This window comes from Hyaena hyaena, unplaced genomic scaffold, assembly GCF_003009895.1.
Source record: "Hyaena hyaena isolate Hyena2069 unplaced genomic scaffold, ASM300989v1 scaffold_36, whole genome shotgun sequence".
Taxonomy (NCBI): domain Eukaryota; kingdom Metazoa; phylum Chordata; class Mammalia; order Carnivora; family Hyaenidae; genus Hyaena; species Hyaena hyaena.
The window spans coordinates 3,747,055-3,766,130 of NW_024080668.1; positions in this window are offsets into that span (position 1 = coordinate 3,747,055).

Here is a 19,076-nt window from a genome sequence, read left to right on the forward strand (position 1 = left end):
CCGTTCTAAAATTTTACATACAGTGTTTTGGGTGAGTGTAAGTTTCCATTTCACTTGGGGAAACACCTGGAAGTGGGATTGGTAGGTTGTGTGGTAGGAGTATGTTTTACTTTATAAGAGACTGCTGAACTGCTTTCGGAAGTGGCTCTCCCATTTTGCATTCCCACCAGCAATGGATGAGAGTTCCAGATGTCCTGGGTCCTCACAAGTGCTTGGTGTTATCAATAAAAAAAATATTTCAGCCATTTTTCTAGATGTGTTGTAGTATAATCATGGTTTTATTTTGTATTTCCCTAGTGGCTAACTTGCTGATATGCAAAGTCTTATTCATTCTTTTGCCTCTTTAAAACATTGGTTTGCTTTCATATTAATGAGTTTTGAGGATCCTTTATATATTCTGTATTAAGTCCTTTATCAGATATGTGATTTGTAAATATTTTCTCCTAGTCTGTGGCTTGTCTTTTCTTTCTCATAATAGTGTCTTATGAAGAGCAGAAGTTCTTAATTTTGGTGGTCTTATTTACCAGTCTGGTGTCATATCTAAGAAATATTTGCCTAACCCCAATTCACAAAGATTTCCTCCTATGTTTTCATCTAATGGTTTCATGGTTTTAGATTTTATACATAGACCTAGTATCCATTTGAGTTAATTTTTATATCAGATGGAAGAATTAGAAAGATGTTTATTTATTTTTGCATATGGAGGTCCAACTGTTCCAGCACTATTTATGGGAAAAGACTCTCTTTTCTCCCTTACATTGCCCTTGTACCTTTGTTGAAAGTAAATTGCCCAAATATATGTGGGTCAGCATCTGAGTTCTCTGTTTTGTTCTCTTGATCCAGATGTAGAGGTGGGATGGTAATATTTAAGAACTGGCTCTAGGGTACCCGGGTGGCTCAGTCGATTAAACATCCAACTTCAGCTCAGGTCATGATCTCTTAGTCCGTGAGTTCGAGCCCCATGTTGGACTCCAGCTCAGAGCCTGGAGCCTGCTTCACATTCTGTGTCTCCCTCTCTCTCTCTGCCCCTCTCCCACTCATGCTCTCTCTCTCAAGAAATAAATAAACATTAAAAAATATTAAAAAAAAAAAAAAAGAACTGGCTCTGGGGGCTGGGCGGGGGGAGGGGAAAGGTAGGGAGAGTCCTGATTTGCAGTGCTTGCTGATTTCTGTTTTTAAATACAGTCACAATAGACAATTTCAAGCAACCAATTTGACATCAATCAACTTGTAAAACTCCTGAAAATTTAGCATTTGGTTCTCATGAGCTGATATGAGCTGGCTTCAATACCTATCCTGTTTTCCAACACCATACTGTCCAGATCACTGAAGCCTTATAATTAGTTTTAAAATCAGGTAGTGTGACTTCTCAAACTTTGTACTCCTTCAGAATTGTTTTGTCTATTTTAGTTCCCTTGTGTTTCCATAAAAACTTTTAGAATCAGATTATTGCTTTCCACAAAAGTTCCTGCAGAAGTTTTGAGTAAAATTGCAGCAAATCTCTAGCTCACTCTGGGGAAAACCAGTATCTTAAGTATTCTACTTCATCACCAAGTCTTCAAGATCGTGAGTAATATACCTCTCTATTTATTTATCTCTTTTAAATTTTCTTTCAAAAAGTGATAAAATTTCTTAAAAATTTTTAATGTTTATTCATTTTTGAGAGACAGAGAGAGACAGAGCATGAGTTGAGGAGGAGCAGACAGAGAGAGACACAGAATCCTAAGCAGGCTCCAGGCTCTGAGCTGTCAGCAAAGCCCAATGCGGGGCTCAAACTCATGAACTGAGAGGTCATGACCTGAGCCAAAGTCGGCTGCTGAACTGACTGAGCCACCCAGGCGCCCCCCAAAAAATTTCTTTGATTAGTGCTTTCCAATTTTCAGTATACTAATCCTGCATGTTTTCTTAGTCTTATACTTAAGTGTTTCACGGTTTGGGAGTGCTATTATAAATGATATTTTTGTAAATTCCAATTTCTAATTACTCATCGACAGTAGATGCAAATGCAATTGCTTTTTAAAAAAATAGTGGCTTTGGGGCGCCTGGGTGGCTTAGTCGGTTAAGCGTCTGACTTTCGCTTGGGTCATGATCTCGCGGTTCGTGGGTTCGAGCCCCGCGTCGGGCTCTGTGCTGACTGCCAGCTCAGAGCCTGGAGCCTGTTTCAGTCTGTGACTCCCTCTCTCTCTGACCCTCCCCTGCTCACGCTGTCTCTCTCTCTCTCTCTCTCCTAGAAATAAATAAAAAAAAAACATTAAAAAAAAATAGTGGCTTTGTGTCCTATGATGTTGCTAAAATCAGTTATATTGATGCTAATAAGTTTTTGTAGATTTTTTGGGATTTTCTACATGAACAATCATGTCTACAAATAGAAACAGTTTACTCTTCCTTTCACATCTTGATTCATCCGTTTGTTCATTCATGCATTTCACTGGCTAGAACTTGCAGTATAATGATAAATAGAAATAGTGAGAGTGGACATCCTTGCTTTGTTCCCTCTCTTGGGGAGAAGAACTCATTCTTCCACCACGTGACAGTTGATATTAGCTGGAGGTCTTCTACAGACGTCCTTTGTCAGGCAGAGGAGAAGTTGCTTCTGTTTCTAGTCAGCTAAGCATTTTTGTCACGAGTGGGTGTTGAAGGTTTCAAATGCTTTCTCTCCATTCATTAAGGTAATTATATGGTGTTTGTTGTGGGTTGAACTCTGTCCTCCCCACAAAATATATTTGAAGTTCTCAATATTAGTTCCTGAGGGTGTGACCTTACTGGGAAATTGAAATTGGGTCACTTCAGGTGCGATCAATGTAAGATGAGGCCCTACTGAATTAGGATGGACTCTAAATCCAGTGAGTGCTGTTCTTATGAGGAGAGACAGATTTGAAGACACAAGAAAATCTGTTCCAAAACTGTCTTCTAGCTTCCTGGCTTGTTAATGTATCACTCCAGCCTCTGCCTCCATCTTCACATAGTCTTCTCCCCTGTGTGTCTGTCTCCAGTATATCCCTTTCCTTTTTCTTATCAGGATATCAGTCATTAGATTTAAGACTCAGCTAAAGTCCAGGATGGTTTAACTTAATTACATCTATGGATACTCAGTTTTCAAATAAGATCACATTCATGGTACCAGGAGTTAGGGCTTGGACATTTTGCGGGGGAACCACTAACCTACTTCCTATACCAAATAAATGTACTTGTTTCTAGTTAAATTCCATTTCCCTCCAAGTAGCATGAAACTCCCACAAGGTTAGGGAGTTTTGTGTGTTATGTTTGTGTCACTGCTCTATCTTCAATACCTAGTATTGTGCCAGGCACATAGTAGGTGTTCAGTAAATCATTCTTGAATGAATAGGAGAATCTCCTTCTTGCTTCAGCATCAGACACAGTTGTATACCTCTTTTAATCCCAAACTCCTCTTCCTTGTTTTCTAAGACTGCCCTCCCCCTTCTTGGTTTCTCTTTTGCCTTCTCTGATTGTTCTTCTGTCTCATTGTTGGAGCCCATCACCTCGTGTATCCCTGGTCTTCTCCTCCTCAGAGCAATTCACCCACCTCCGTGGTCCAGCACTTTCTGGATGCAGGTGACTCACATTTCTGTATCTTCACCCCAGCCATTCTTCTGAGCCGTATTTCCACTTCTCCCTTTTATCCAAATCCTTCTTATAATACATGCACCCAACACTCTGACACATTGTCTTCCTCCTCCAACCCCGTCTTCCCTCCTTCCAGGTTTCAGTACCACCAACCTTCCGGTCACCAGAGCCAGAAGGCCGGGATCATCTCTGACTCACCTACACCCTATTGTCAGGACCTCTCAGCTTTGTGACTTAAATATCTCTTGGACTTATCCACTTTGCTCATCCCCACTGCCACAGTCGGGCTCTGGTCATTCTTTCCCTGTCTCTCTGCTTCTTTTCAAAATGCAAAATGGCCCTGCTCCTTCTCATCATAAAGCCCTCTAGGGACTCGGCATTGCCTGCAGACAAGACCAATCCTTAACCTCCCCAGGCCATCTCACGAGGTCTACTCCTTGCCGTCTGTGATCCAGCCACACTGACCTTGGACTTTCCCAAATTCATTGAAGTCATGGGTTAGACCTGAGGGGACTGGGAAGCAGACTGCCCCATCAGACAACTCTCTGGTGTCTCCACCTCCGCCTCTATGTCTGCTCCCTGGCCCCCTAGTCCCTGGAAAAACTGTATTAAAAATAGTTCTGATAATGGGTGATGGGCATTGAGGAGGGCACTTGTTGGGATGAGCACTGGGTGTTATATGTAAACAATGAATCATGGAAATCTACCCCCCAAATCAAGAGCACACTGGATACACTGTATGTTAGCCAATTTGACAATAAGTCATATTTTAAAAAGTAAGAAAATAAAATAAAAATAAAATTTTCAGAAAGCGGGGGGAGAAAAGAAAATAGTTTGGGCAGCAGAAAATATTACCCCCCCAAAATGTCTTGACATATGATGGGGGAGAGCTATCTCCAAGAGATATTTTTGGATTCCATTTTACTCTCAGGCTGTGGCAGTTTCTTGGAGAACTTCCATCCTGTCTCTGCTTTTTGGTGTTAATTGTTGGGATCAATGCTGCAGTAATTATATAATGTTTACTGCAGCCACTACATATCCAAGGGTTGTATTGCTAAATGTCACTTTCATGCTCTCCAGTGCATGGTGTGTAATTATAACTGGTTCGCTACCTTCTTTGTGAAGGAGGCAGATGCTTTTAGGCAGAAAGGAGAATAGAAATGCATTTCCTCTAACCTTACAAGAGCACTGCGGAGAGATCCTGGAACAGAGGGAGAGGAGCACGACACAGACTCTTCCTCAGGATCAGCGTTACCTTCTGGGAGCCCCACCAGCATCTCCTGAGATGTGCAGGACCCCTCAACTCCTCCTCTATGCCAGGCTGCTGGGGGTGGGCATGTGGTCTGGGAGCCCAAGATCAGATCCAGAGGCCAAGAGAACTGGGGAAATCCCAGAGACTGCCAATGAAGCTATGAAGCAGGTATCAGGTATCAGAAGTGTGACCAGAGGAAAGAACAGTGGGCTGGCAGTCTCGCAGCTTCGGGTTTGTAGGTGCATATGGTCCTGCCCCCAGGGAGCTTATGCTCTAGAGCCAGAGCTAGCTACAAACAATGACATCACCTGATTTACATTTTTAAAACTATTTTTATTTATTTCTAGGAGAGAGAGAGAGAGAGACAGCGTGAGCAGGGGAGGGTCAGAGAGAGAGGGAGATACAGACGCTGAAATAGGCTCCAGGCTCTGAGCCGGCAGTCAGCACAGAGCCCAACGCGGGGCTCGAACCCACGAATCGCGAGATCATGACCTAAGCGAAAGTCGGACGCTTAACCTGACTAAGCCACCCAGGCGCCCCCTGATTTACATTTTAAAATGTCTCTAGTTGCTGGGCAGAAAATGGATCATCATAGACTAGAAATGTGGGGACGTCAGTTAGAAGCCATTGCAGCATAAGTAATAATGAAGGCTTAATATGTCATGTAGTATCATGTATTAACTCATACAATCCTTGCAAAAGGCACTTTTATTATCCCCATGGAGGGACGGAGGCACAGAGCGGTTAAGTAAGAGATGGAGCCAGGATCTGAACCCAGGTGCTCTGCCTCCAGCCTGCGCTGCTGTCCCTCCGCAGAGGGACATGGACCAGGTTTGGTCTCTGGGTCACGGTCTGCTTACTCTGGCTCCATGGCCTGTTTTTCTATAGCCTGTCAGGTAAGAATGGATTTCACATTTTTAAAGGATTGTAAAAAAGAAGAAGAAAAGAAAAGAATATGCAGCAGTGTGTGAATATGGCCTGTGAGACCCAAGATATTTATCTGATCCTTTGCAGAAGGATTTTTGTTGACCCCTCATCTAGAATTGTCACTAGCCAGTCACTATTTATTAGTCACCTGTGGCTCTTAAGGTCTTGAAATGTGTCCAGTAAATTGAGATGTGCTGTAAGTGTAAAAATAGACGTTGGATTTCAAAGGCTGTGTAAGAAATAATGAAAAAAATCCCATTTAAATGTTTCATATTGATTATATGTTAAAATGGTAATATTTTGGATGTATTGGGCTAAATAAAGTGTATGGTTAAAATGAATGATATGTGTTCCTTCTTAAAAATGTGGCTATGAGAAAAACTAAAAACCACAGAAGTAGCTCACATTGTATTTCTTTTGGATAGTGCTGGTCAGACGGGAATTAGATGGTGAGTCTAAAATCAGATCTATTGCTAATTAGTGTGTTATCTGGGCAAATGGTGTGACTAAGCCTCCATGTTTCCTTTCTAAAGTCAGAGATGCAGTAATAACAGCTACTTGATAGAGCTGTTTTGAAGCTCAAGTGAAGCAATCTGTTGAAAGCATTTGTGAGGTGTAAGTTGCTACACAGATATAACTGCTTACTGTGGTTCAGCCAACTGAAGACAAGGCTCTGTTGTGCCCTCTGCCACTGTTATGGATCCTCAGGCGACTTGTGTGGCTCCCAAGGGCTCGCCTCCTGCTGATCTGCCCCCAGGCACCTGAAGGCATTGGTTTGTAACATCCTGAGTTTCTCCTTCCTCCTGGAGTACCTGCCGTTTTGATGTTGGAAACACAAAATCCTCAAAATCCTAATGAACGTGCTAGGAGAAAGACATTGTATCAGGAGCCAGGAAACTTGGATGCATTGTAGTAAAAACACAGAGTAACTAACGTTAAGGTCTTGCTAAGCATTTTACATGTATTGTTTCATTTACTTGAATAGCAAGCGTGAGACCTGCGGAAGCCTTGTTCTACAAACAGGAACACAGAAGGGCAGAGAGGAAAAGTGACTTTTTCCCTGGATCTCTCAGTCTGTAGGTGGCAGAGTCAGAGCCGGAACCCGCGTCTGAGGCACAGAGGTGGTTCACAGTTCTTGGCCTGTCCTCGCAAGGTGTGATGCCGGTAAGCTACGTGGTGCTGTCCGAAGGAGTCATCCTGGGGTGGGGTCCACAGCTCTGCCCATCAGTCAGAAGATGGAGATTCTGGGGCCCCCGTGTGGCTCAGGCAGTTGAGTATCCCACTCTTGATTTCAGCTCAGGTCATGATCCCAGTGTCGTGGGATTGAACCCTGTGTGGGGCTCTGCACTGAGCGTGGAGCCTGCTTATGATTCTCTCTCTTCTCTCTCTCTCTCCCTCTGTCCCCTCTTTCCCACTCGCATGCTCTCTCTCTCTCTCTCTCTCTCGCTCTCGCTCTCGCTCTCGCTCTCGCTCTTGCTCTCCTTCAAAAAAAAAAAAAAAAAAAAGATTCTGTCCCCAGTGGCTCGGCACTCAATTATTCTCACAAAAGAGTATCAAGGAGGCCAGGTAGCCCCCGGGGTCAGTTACACACGTTACCGTTCAGAGAGAACATTATGCTTACAAATAGTGGGTTTGTAATACACTACAAATAGACTCATTGCCTGGGTCTGACCACTCCCTTCTCAGGCCTTTAAGTCCTCATCTGCATCTGAGGTGGCTCCGTCACCTCACATAGTAAGAGTTAGGATGTAAGGCCAAGAACAGGGACCCCCTGTCCCCCCAGACCAGGGACCAGCTGCCTCAATGTCACCTGATAAGTGGTTTGAAGATGGGGTTTCCAGGGCCTTGTCTGGAAATGTGTCCTTAAGTGCCTGAAGGGTGAGGTCCTAGAGTCTGTGTTTGCTGAGTCTCTGGCTTTATGAGCCTCTGAGTTAGAGGCTGTGGTTGGCTCTTCCTAGAACTTTGGAAATCAGTACTTTGGAAGCAATGGTCTCTAATTGTATTTTCTTCTCATCTCCCATTTAATTTAATTAAGATACTCATCTTGTTAACACTCATTTAAAAATATACCTGGGATGCAGCCATTTCCCATACCGTCATTGTCCCAGCCACCATGGTCTCTTGCCTGGACCCCTGCGGAGGGACAGCAGCGCAGGCTGAAGGCAGAGCACCTGGGTTCAGATCCTGACTCCGTCCCTCACTTAACCGCTTTGTGCCTCTGTCCGTCCGTGGGGATAATAAAAGTGCCTTTTGCAAGGACTGTATGAGTTAATACATGATACTACATGACATACTAAGCCTTCATTAAGTATTATGCTGCAATAGGGCTTCTAACTGACGTCCCCACATTTCTAGCCTATGATGATCCATTTTCTGCCCAGCAACTAGAGACATTTTAAAATGTAAATCAGGGGGCGCCTGGGTGGCTTAGTCAGGTTAAGCGTCCGACTTTCGCTTAGGTCATGATCTCGCAGTTTGTGGGTTCGAGCCCCGCGTTGGGCTCTGTGCTGACTGCCAGCTCAGAGCCTGGAGCCTATTTCAGCGTCTGTATCTCCCTCTCTCTCTGACCCTCCCCTGCTCACGCTGTCTCTCTCTCTCTCTCCTAGAAATAAAAATAGTTTTAAAAATGTAAATCAGGTGATGTCATTGTTCTACTTAAAACCTTCTTTCAGCTTCAAACTCCCCATTATATACCCAGGATGAAATCCAAACTCCTATGACTTTTAAGGCTTTTTCCTGACATGCTCTGTTCTAGCCACGCTTGCTTTCCTGTTGGTTTTCAAACATACGAGACCATTCTGGCTTCAGAATCTTTTCATTAGTTCTACCTATTTATGGCCTGATGTCATATGATATATTTTTAAAAATTGTGTGCCTCCCACACTAGAGTAGAAACTCCATGAGGGGAGGGACTCTCTCTCCCTCTCTCTCTTCTCCCTTTTATCTATCTCTCTATTATTAACTTCCGTACATTCAGTGCCTGGAACAGTGACTGGAACATAGCAGATGCTCATTAACTGTTTGCCGAAAGTGAATGAATCAGTGAATGAACCCACAACTACTTCTTCCTGCTTGATCCTGTGTTCTACCTCCTGAGCTCTAGCCTGCTTCTTTTCTGCTTCAACTTCTCCCAGTTCAGATTATTCTGCGGTGGGTGGTCTGTAGTTTATGAAGGTAAAGGAAATTATTCTCTGGGAAATCATAACTTGAAACCCACATTGCTTTTGCGCCACGTTGGTGTCTACTAATTAATTATATGGAGGAATAAGTATTTCTGGAGACCCAAGTTGCCCAGATGGGCCTTTATATCTTCCCTGTCAAGAGGGATGGAGGCCATTTATTACCCCCTCACTTCCCTTCCAGAATCACAGGCAGGAGACTGCTGTAGGTGCCAATGCAGCTTCTGTCATTCATCTGACTTTTCATTTCATCAATTAATCTCTCTCTTACGTGGCCATCTGTATTTAATGTATCCGGAGAGTGGGCTAATTAAACACCTAGTTAGAGGGCCTTTTCATAGGCAGCTTATGGCCTGGCATTCTCCCTGTGACCCATGGAATTTCTCCCCATAGGAAGTGATTCCAAGCTCAGTCCCTTGAGCTGTGATAGAGCAGATGCCAGCCATTCCATTTTCCCGGTTCTCTCCTCAGCTCATGCCAGCTTCTTAGCCCAATCTCCCATGGCCACTGCTCTTAGGCAATTGGTTAACCTCCCAAAGCCCATGCCACTAAAATCAAGATCAAACTATCCATCTCATGGTTGTGGTCCAGATTCAGTATGCCACTTTTGTAAGTCCTTGCAGTGCAAGGGGTGATATGCACAAATATTTAGCCACTAACATGGCCCAGCTGGGCGAATCACAATGCTGGGGTGTTGGAGCAGGTATTAGCCTGTGGCTGGTGGTATGTGGGGAGCCCTGAGTGGTCTTGAAGGAGGGTTGGGTTGGCCAAGGTGAGGGCAACCCTTGTGAGGTTCTGGGAAGTGGCTGTTTATAGCCAGTATGACATATTTCAATATTGTAACAACGTGTATGACTGTGCGGCAGAGTCCTGGCTAATGTTTGGCTGGCACCTTCTGATGAGCTCCTTGGAGCCATCCACCTGTCCCCAGAGCACAGAGGTCAGACACCAAAGAAGAGAGAGGCCACAGAATGCACATTCCCGTTGCATTAGCTCTTTACTTCTCTTCCTTGTTCCCAGTTCTGTTCTACATCTGAAGTGCCTCCTGGCAATCTCACCTCCTCTCCCACTTCCATTCTCCCTCTGTCACTGGATTTGACACTTGGTACCACTCTCCTGGCCACAGGCCTGTCTTCCCTGGTCAAGTAGGTCTGCTGTTAGCCCTTGGAGCCTCAGGCTGCCTTGTGCAAAAACCCCTGTGTTTGTCCTGGTCTTGGGGTTCTCCAATCTCGGCTCTAAATTTCAGGCTCATCTTGCCTCAGGAACAAACCCATTCAAACCTCACTTGTTCAAGTCAAGATCCGCCTTGAAATTGACTCCTGCAAAACATTTTGTCTGCTGTCTCCAGTTGTCTAGATGGAAAAATGAAATATCCTGCTGTCCCCAAATGCTACTCAGTCTAAAGCAGGTTGTGACACATGATGGTAGTGATATGTGCTCTTGGGAGATGAGGACCGGGGAACAAATGCAGAGGGCTAAGCAGACCTGGGGGGCAGGGGAGGGGCACATCTTAATTTTGCTCATCATTGATTGTGTCACGGCAAGTTGAGCTTTGTGAGTGCTTTAAATGTCCTTCTCTGAGAAACAAAAGGTCCTTGTGAGGATCAAATCAGATGATGTTTGTAACCTGTGCAGCACAGGGCCTGGCATACAGCAGGTGCTCAAAAATGGTACTGGTTGCCCTTTGTCCCATGTTCCATTTCTGTTTCTTCCATGACAAGTTGTGTGACATGGTGGCAAGAACATGTACTTTGGAATCTGGACAGATCAGAGTTCAATTGCTAATTGTCCTGTTAGTAGGACAGGCCACTCAGGCTTTCCTTGTGGCATTTGTGGGAGCAGCAAAGGAGGCAGATGGTGCTAAGTGCCCAGAGAGTACCTGGTGTCCAGTCGGCGTTCCACAGTGCGGTCCCCTTCTCTACTGGTGAGTGATCTGTGGTCACAGTGACTAATGAGGAGACACAGATCCATTTGCTTGATAAGGGGCATAGCTTTCTGTCCTTGTTCTGTTTTTGAACCTGGCATTAAGGTACTAGAGGAAATGGAAGTATTGGAGAACCGCCTTGTTTTCAGAAATATTAGATAAATTAGGTTACATATTTTATTGTTCCTGCACACTGTGCAATAATTTATTTCCCTCCTTTGAAGGTGCCTGTTCCAACACCCCAAAGCAATGCTTTATTTTGTTCATGCTTGATGTGATCAGCTCACCCGATTTATGCCTTGTTCAAATGAACTTGCTTTAATACAATTTTAATTGTTTCTATTGCTTTAAATTAATTATAGCCATTTCAGTGGCTCCTCTGTGTCTTTGCTGTTTCTCTGTTTAATCTCCATGGCAACCTTTCTCACAAAGAGGGAGTGCAGTGTGCTTGCGTGTGTGCATGTATATGTGTGTGTGTATGAGTGTGTGTGTGTGTGTGTGTGTGTACATGTACATTGCCATTTCTCTACTGGATGTTGACTTCAGTTTGCTTTTAAACTCTGTAATATTTGCTCCTGGGGGAAGGATTCTGGGGTAACATCAAGTGAAAGCTGTTTATCATTTTCCACTGGGGAGCAACGCCTGGCCTTGAATGTTAGCTGTGAACTCTGCTCCCCTCTCCCTGCCCTGTCTTCTCAGCCTGGAGGCAACTCAGAAGGAAAACTGTGTGGAGTTAGTGCTGAGATGACTTAGTGCAGTTCTCACAATTAATAAATCAATATTCATGGAGCGCTTTTGTGTGCAGACAGGGCTCTTGACAAATGTTTGCTGATTTGATCATTGTAGCTTTTTGTGAGGCTCGCATTATTATTCTCACTTGAGAGATGAAGACAAGGCACAGTGAGGTTAGGTAACTTGGTCGACGTTGCTCAGCTAGCGAGTGGTGTGTGCAGTTTGATCTTGGGTTTTGCTGATGCCCAATGGCAGATTCTCTTTGCTCCCTCTCAGTATCTCCTTCCATCTGCTACAAAGGGTGGGCACCTTCGCTTTGCACTTTGGGGCCTCTCCCTAAAGCTTTCCTCAGACACCAGTGGGCCCATCTGTGCCTCCTGTAATCCCTATGGCTCTCTGTTTTCGGGGTTTGGCCCCTGCTATATTATCATTTGGATTCATCCCTGGCTGGCTCCTAGAAGCAACTTGTCAGACTGGTGAATCTTGTGGTCTGTACTTTCTTTGCACCCAGTACGATGCTCCCCACAATAGTAAGTATTGAGCCAATCTGGGGAAAACCACAGATGGAAAGGCACAGGTGTTTTGGACAGTTATCCTATATTGTAGAAAGGAGAGTGGCTATTCCTTCAATTGCTGTGTTTTGCTGACCTGTGTAGATACTGGTTTTCTTGTTCAGTTGCGCTTGGGAGGGCAGGGTAAAATTCAGCCAGGCACTTTGTGAGATTAACTAATTTCCTGCATGCGGGGGCCTTGGGGCTTTGCCTTTGAAGCACCTGAGAAGGTCACCAGCCGTTTCATGAGAGCCGGCAAGCCTGGCGTCAGGATGTGGTCGGACTCAGGAAATGGCAGGGGGTCTGGGTCTTTAACGTTTGGCTGCCCAGGCAGGAAGGGAGGTGAGAGAGTGATGGGAAAAGCTACCCCAGGTGAGTGGGAGGTGTGGATCTGGGGTACACCTTGGTGCTCCCCTTAGAACTCTGTGGACTCAAGGCGTAGGCACCACAGAGGATCTGAAGGGTAGAAGTAGGGGAATTTTACACATAGGAGGCAAGGATGAAACGTTGTGTTTTGAAAAATTGTCTCAGCACATGGACCCCAGTAGACATGTGGCCAGTTCCTTCTCTCAGCCTGAGGCCATGCACGGATTCCAGAAGGGCAGCCTGGCTGGGAATGGTACTGAGAGCTTCTCCATGGGAACAGCCTTGGGGCCTGGCTGCTTTACGATCTGTGGAAGCATGGGCATCACACCTCATAAAGCATCTCCACGCCTGGCAGCATGCAGGTCACCAGCCACCCTCCACCCCTCCGGAAACCCTCACACTTGCCCACCCACATTCAGCCTGAACATAGGCACACTGCTTGGCCTCCCCTCCAGCCTTTCCACTGCTGTGGCTTGGTGGTGGAGAATCCTTTGGGTTCTTAGCAACAAGGTAGAATTTGGCAGCAATTTTTTCAACTAGTGTCACCGGGATGCGGGTGCACTTGGATTTGTGGCTTGAGGTGGCTCCTGCCGCCAGAAGGCTTCTGCTTGTTATTCTTTGCTCTTCTGCCTGGGGTGTTCCACTTCCTGACACAGACAGGCTACCTTTTAGGCTTGACCTTCGGGGAAATGAGCCGGCAGAAGTTTTGGGTGCTAACGTCTGCTGTCTAGCTTTCCTTTCTGTGACCACCCTGACTGGGCCAGCAAATCAGTCTTTCTTGACAACAACATGTCAATTAACTATCAGTTCAGTCAGTTCAATTTCCTTGAAGGGACAGCTGACCAGTGCCTCTGCTGGCATCACCCAAAACTTCCTACAGGGTTAGTGGCCAGTGGAGCCAGTCCTGGAACCTGGCATCTGGGTGGGCGATTGAGGTGGTCAGCCTCAGCAGCTTTGCCTCGAAGGTGTGGGAGGCCCCCTTCGCCCCCCACCTAAGTAGATGTCTGCAGGAGGCAGAGGTGTGGTGCCGACTTGAGGAGTTCTGTTATCTGTCAGCCCTCCTTTCAAGTATCTAGTCTGGCGAACAACACTGAGGCAGTTCCCTGATCAGCCACTTGTGCCTGGATGTTGCTCCTGGAGCTGTCTAGGCCATCTGCTATGCCGCAGGGACCTTTGCCCAGTGATCTGTCCAGAGGGTAGAAGAAGGGAGGGTTTCTGGAAGATCCCCTCTGAGGCTACGCTAAAGAGAGAAGGGGATTGTCTCGTCAGTGTTTTTGCCTCTCCCTAGCTCTGTAAGTGCTACAAGAGAGAGAAAATTCTGCTCCCACTAGGCTGTGTCCTTTCAGCACAAATACAAACAAGCACCCATGTACACTCGCACACACCAGTGCACACACAAGTTCAATGCTTCAGCATCTGGGGCTAGGCACCCATCCCCCCTAGAATGACTTTTGAGCTGCTTAAGCTGCCAGTAGGTGATGGACCTGTGGACTCTGGTCTCTCTATTCCCATGAGGATCCAAACCTCTCTGGTCCAGAGTGATCAGAGTACAGAAGCTTAGATGAAGAGGTGCTGCCCCAAGCCCTGAATACAGAGCATGGAGCAAGATATGGACAGGCTTGGGATGGCAAGGGGCTTGGTTTGGGTTCCCCCTGCCCCCCACCTCCACCATTGTCGACTCCCCTTTCAGAACCTTCCTCCTCACAAAGTTCTGTTTTGTTCTGGTCATGGGGGGTTGGGGGGGTGGAGGGTGTCACCAAGGGGAATGTTCAGAATAGAAACTGATGCCTTCATCATTTTGTCAAACCATATTTCAATGAAAATGCCCTTTAAAATTCCCAGCAAATATGTACCACCTCTGTGTGACCCTCATCTCTTCCTCAGCCCACACTTCATCCAGATGTCCCTCCATCCCGATCCCTTGCCTTTGGGGTGAGGCTCAGGGCATGGGGAGCCTGGAAGAGAGAGTCAGGGGTGGCTTGAAAGCTCAGGAGTGGGATGCAACGGTCTAAAACTAAGACTAGTCACAGTTTACTCATGTTGTCTAGGCTTAATGTTTTATTTTTTTTCATTGAGATATAATTGACATAATGATCTGTACAACATAATGATCTGACATTTGTATATATTGTTGGCTTAATGATTTACAGCCCTCTTGCTCTCGAAAGTGTCCTAATTTGGATGAGTTACATGATCACCCACTTTACTTGCCATTGATTTGCAGAACTTGTTTTCATAGTATCTCAGGAGGTCCCTGTATCTAAAAGGTTGCTTAGGAATGCCTCACAGAGCCCAGCTGAGGTAGGGAGGCTGGAGGCTGGAGTACAAATGACCTTAAGACAGCCCTGGAGACCCCACCTGGCTCTCTAGGAGCTTCCTGTTCATTTTCATAAGGAAGTACTAAAGAACCGTCTCCACCTATCATGTCTGCAGGGTACTCAGCTGGTGCCAGAGAATGTAGGTTGGCAGTGGGCTATTTGCAGGGAGGGGTCTCCTGAAGCCCTGAGGTTCCCCAGGCAGCCAGAAGCTATCTGACGGCTCCTGCGCCTGTCTTGGCAACAGACTGTAGGTGAGTGCAGGCAGCTGGGGCTGTCCGGAGCTGGGGTTGTGACCTTCGTGGGATACCTGCCCAGCTGGGGCCACCCAGGAGTGCAGCTCTGGGTCTGCTCAGAGAAGATGGTTGGTTTTTCTTTAGTAACACAGCTTTGCAGCAGCGGGACTGACAACTTTACCATATTAATAGGAAACACATTGTTTTGTTGTCTTTGATTTCCGTGTTAGGCTAGTGTCTTTGAGGGCTGTTTAAAATTTAATAAGTGAGAATAAAATAAGAAGAAGAAAATTCCTTTGGGGCATCTGGCTGCATCAGACCTGTTAATTCTGGCTCTGCATTTCCAGCAATAGATAGCTGACCCAGCAGGTATGGAGTGTGCCTGTCCTTGTTCCCCGAGGGCTCGGGGCTGGCTCGACCCTCTATGCTGGGAACAGACCCACCCTTGGGAGGAACCACAGTTGTGGCTCAGGAGACAATACCTGCTCTTGTCACCCCTCAACCCCCGGCAGTGAGCAGAAGCCCAGATGGGGAATGACTTCACTGATATCCGACTGATATCAGAGCCTCCCACAGAATGCATTCAGGGCTGGGGCACCCCTGACATGTGGAAGGGGTGGGATGTCCCCAGAGAGGAGGGACACAGGATGGTGACTTCCAGAAGAGAGGGCTGGGGGAGTGAGGGTACAGTTAAGGACGCCTCCGCCAGGTTTATATCTTATACCACCCTTATGCCAGATGGTCTAAGGGGCAAATTAGCCGGGAAGTCCCCTCCCCCTTTCCTCTGACACTACCATGGTACTTTCCAGAGGCCTTCATTAAAGGGGGGCTTGACTCTGTTGGAACAGAGGCTATGCTTTAGTTCTGTGAAGATGGCCATCGGGGTCCTCCAGGGGAGAGGCGACACTTCTCTGTATCGGATGGCCAGACAGTGCCCTTCCTGTGTGGATGAAGAGGAAGGGTGGGTTCAAGGCCGACTCCTTGGATACCCTCCCCACATGAATCTCTTCAGAGGATGCAAACACACCCAAGAGGCGAAGAAAAGCACCTTCTCCATATCGCTGAAAGGACACTTAGAGAAGGCTCTGTTTCTCTGAGGAGGATGCTTCTAGCAACTTGTGCACGTGTCAGAATAAGACCATGTTAGATAGTTGCCGGCGTCAACCTGAGACACAAAACAGCCAGTTATTTTATTAGCAAAATAAGCTTATTCAGAAAAGCCATGGAATTGCAATTCGCGACAAGCAAAATATGGAAAAACCATTGACAAGTCTGAAGAGACAAAGGGAAGACCAGCTTTTATTAAGTTTTAGGAGAAATTTGAGGAGGGTTATTTTGAACACACGTTCATTGGAGAAGAACAGGAGTTTGAGGGCATTTTTAAACAAGTTTATTTATTTATTTTGAGAGAGACAGCGTAAGTGGAAGAGGGACAGAAAGAGACAGAGAATCCCAAGCAGGCTCCACACTGTCAATGCAGAGCCAGACGCAGGGCTCAAACCCACAAACCATGAGGCCATGACCTGAGCTGAAGTCAAGAGACTCTTAACCAACCGAGTGCCCTGGGGCACCCCTGAGGAGGGTTGTTTTAAGCAAAAGTTCATTGGAGAAGAACAAGAGTTTGAGGGCATGGCGATTTGTCTTTTGTTTCAAGTGGTGGTTTGTGAATTGTCCCTGGGGCAGGGAGTGATCATCCTTCTTCCCTGCTGGTTTTGGAGGCTGCAACCAGTGGTGTGTGTGAGCGCTTCCCCTTTAGGGCTTGCTGACTCCATTTTTTAAATTTATTTATTTATTTAACTTTTTTTCCTCTTAAATAGTTTATTGTCAGGTTGGTTTCCATATAACACCCAGTGGTCATCGCCACAAGTGCCCTCCTCCATGCCCATCACCCCCTTTCCCTTCCCCCCCATCCCCATCTGCCCTCAGTTTGTTCTCAGCATTTGAGAGTCTCTCATGGTTTGCCTCCCTCCCTCTCCCCCACTATTTCCTCCCTTCTTCTCCCCCACAGTCCTCCGTTAAGTTCCTCCTAATCCTCCTATATGTGCAAACATATGGTATCTGTCCTTCTCTGCCTGACTTATTTCGCTCAGCATAACATCCTCAAGGTCCATCCATGGTGCTACACATGGCCAGATTTCATTCTTTCTCATTGCCATGGAGTATTCCATGGTATAGATAAACCACATCTTCTTGATCCATTCGTCAGTGGATGGACACTTAGGCTCCTTCCATGATTTGGCTATTGTTGAGAGTGCCGCTATGAACACTGGGGTCCATGTGCCCCTATGCATCAGCACTCCTGTATCCCTTGGGTAAATTCCTAGCAATGCTATCACTCGGTCCTAGGGGAGTTCTATTGTTCATTTTTGGAGGAACCTCCACACTGTTTTCCGGAGGGGCTGTACCAGTTTACATTCCCACCAACAGTGTAGGAGGGTACCCATTTCTCCACATCCTTGCCAGCATCTAGTGCTGACTCCATTTTAAAAGAGGTTTCTTTTCCTCATTTTCACAGGGACCCAGTGCTATTGGAGTGAGAGAGGCCAGCTCAGAGCTTGCCCAGCCTGGTATCTCCACGTGGCCTGCACACACGGGTGCATAAATCCTGTGTGTCTGGACAGATTGGTGGTCTTACCACATTGCATAGCAGCTGCCCCAGGGCCCCGTGCAGCATATTTCCAGCAAGGAGTCAACTCTTCCTGGCAGCCTTATAATTTAAAAACAAATTGATATGCTACAATTGCAAATGTCTGGATTGTTTGGCCCCGACAGGAATCATCTGAAAGGCAAACAATCTGGTCCAGCTGGAGGAGGTTGTTTCCTGACAAACGCACTCTGCTAATATGAGAATACCTTTGCATCCTCAATCCTTCCCCATTTTATGACAGGATATAAATTCTGCATACGGGATTTTTTTATGATTCCTTTTCTTGATGCTTGAATTCTGAATTTCATTTCTCCCTAGAGAGGCGCTGGAATCATCCAGCCATCCTCCTCGTCAAAGTTATGGGCAATTTGACCTGCCATTTAGCCATTTCCTGGAGCCGGCTGAGTAGTTCTTTGGGCCATTTCTGCTTTGAAGACAACAGAGGGCGTGTTATCGCCCATGCAGATGAGGACCCCAGACCGCTGGCCGGCTAAGACGGGTTGCCCTTGCGAATGTTAATTCCGCCTCCACCGACTGCCGAAGGTTTTACCAAGTTCACGGACCCTAAGCAGGGGCAGCCGATCTCTTCCCCTAAGTGACCGGATTTAGTTGCAAACAGCAAGGGCGTTGAATAGGCAAATAAGGGAGAGAACCAACCACAAAAGAATATCATGTGGCAGAGAAATTTCCAGAAGTCCGAGTAGGTTCCTCGGATCTCTCCTGAGTCTGTATTGATAGGGGAAATGTGAGCCGACCCATACGACTCGTGTAGTACGCTTCTATAATATTGTGATTTGTAATAAATATGTATTCGGTCTTGCTCGGTTTCTGGCCCAGAGCTCCTGAAACCCTTGGAATTTCCTAAGTGATTAGAGGAACGTAGGCAAAAGGAGTCTTGTTATTCCGAACAGCTGAGTTTCCAGTAAGGAGGTGATTTTTGAAAAGCCTCTAGATAGCCCAAAGTGGAAACTAGTTAGGAGGGAACCAACTAGGTAATTAGCGGGTTGGAACTTCCAGCCTCCGGCCTCCCCCACGTGTAGGAGGGGAGAAGTGGGAGGGGCTAGAGGTGGGCTCCGTTGCTATTGGCCAGTGAGGAAATCAATCTTGTCCCTGTACCGAAGTCTTTATAAAGGCTGAGGATTGCTTCCGGTTGGCGAATGGGGAGGTCGTGGCAGAGGGCGGGGAAGCCGCGTTTCCCACGTAGGGTACCCCAGGTCGCTTCCGGCTGCCTTTCCTGTGTTCGCGGTGCCCCGTGCCACCGTTCCTGGCCGTTTCGCTCCCCGCAGCTGTAGTTATTTGGGGTTAACCGTGGAGGCCCCGAAGCCGGTCCTCCTCCTCCTGACCAGTCGGCAGCAGGCCCTC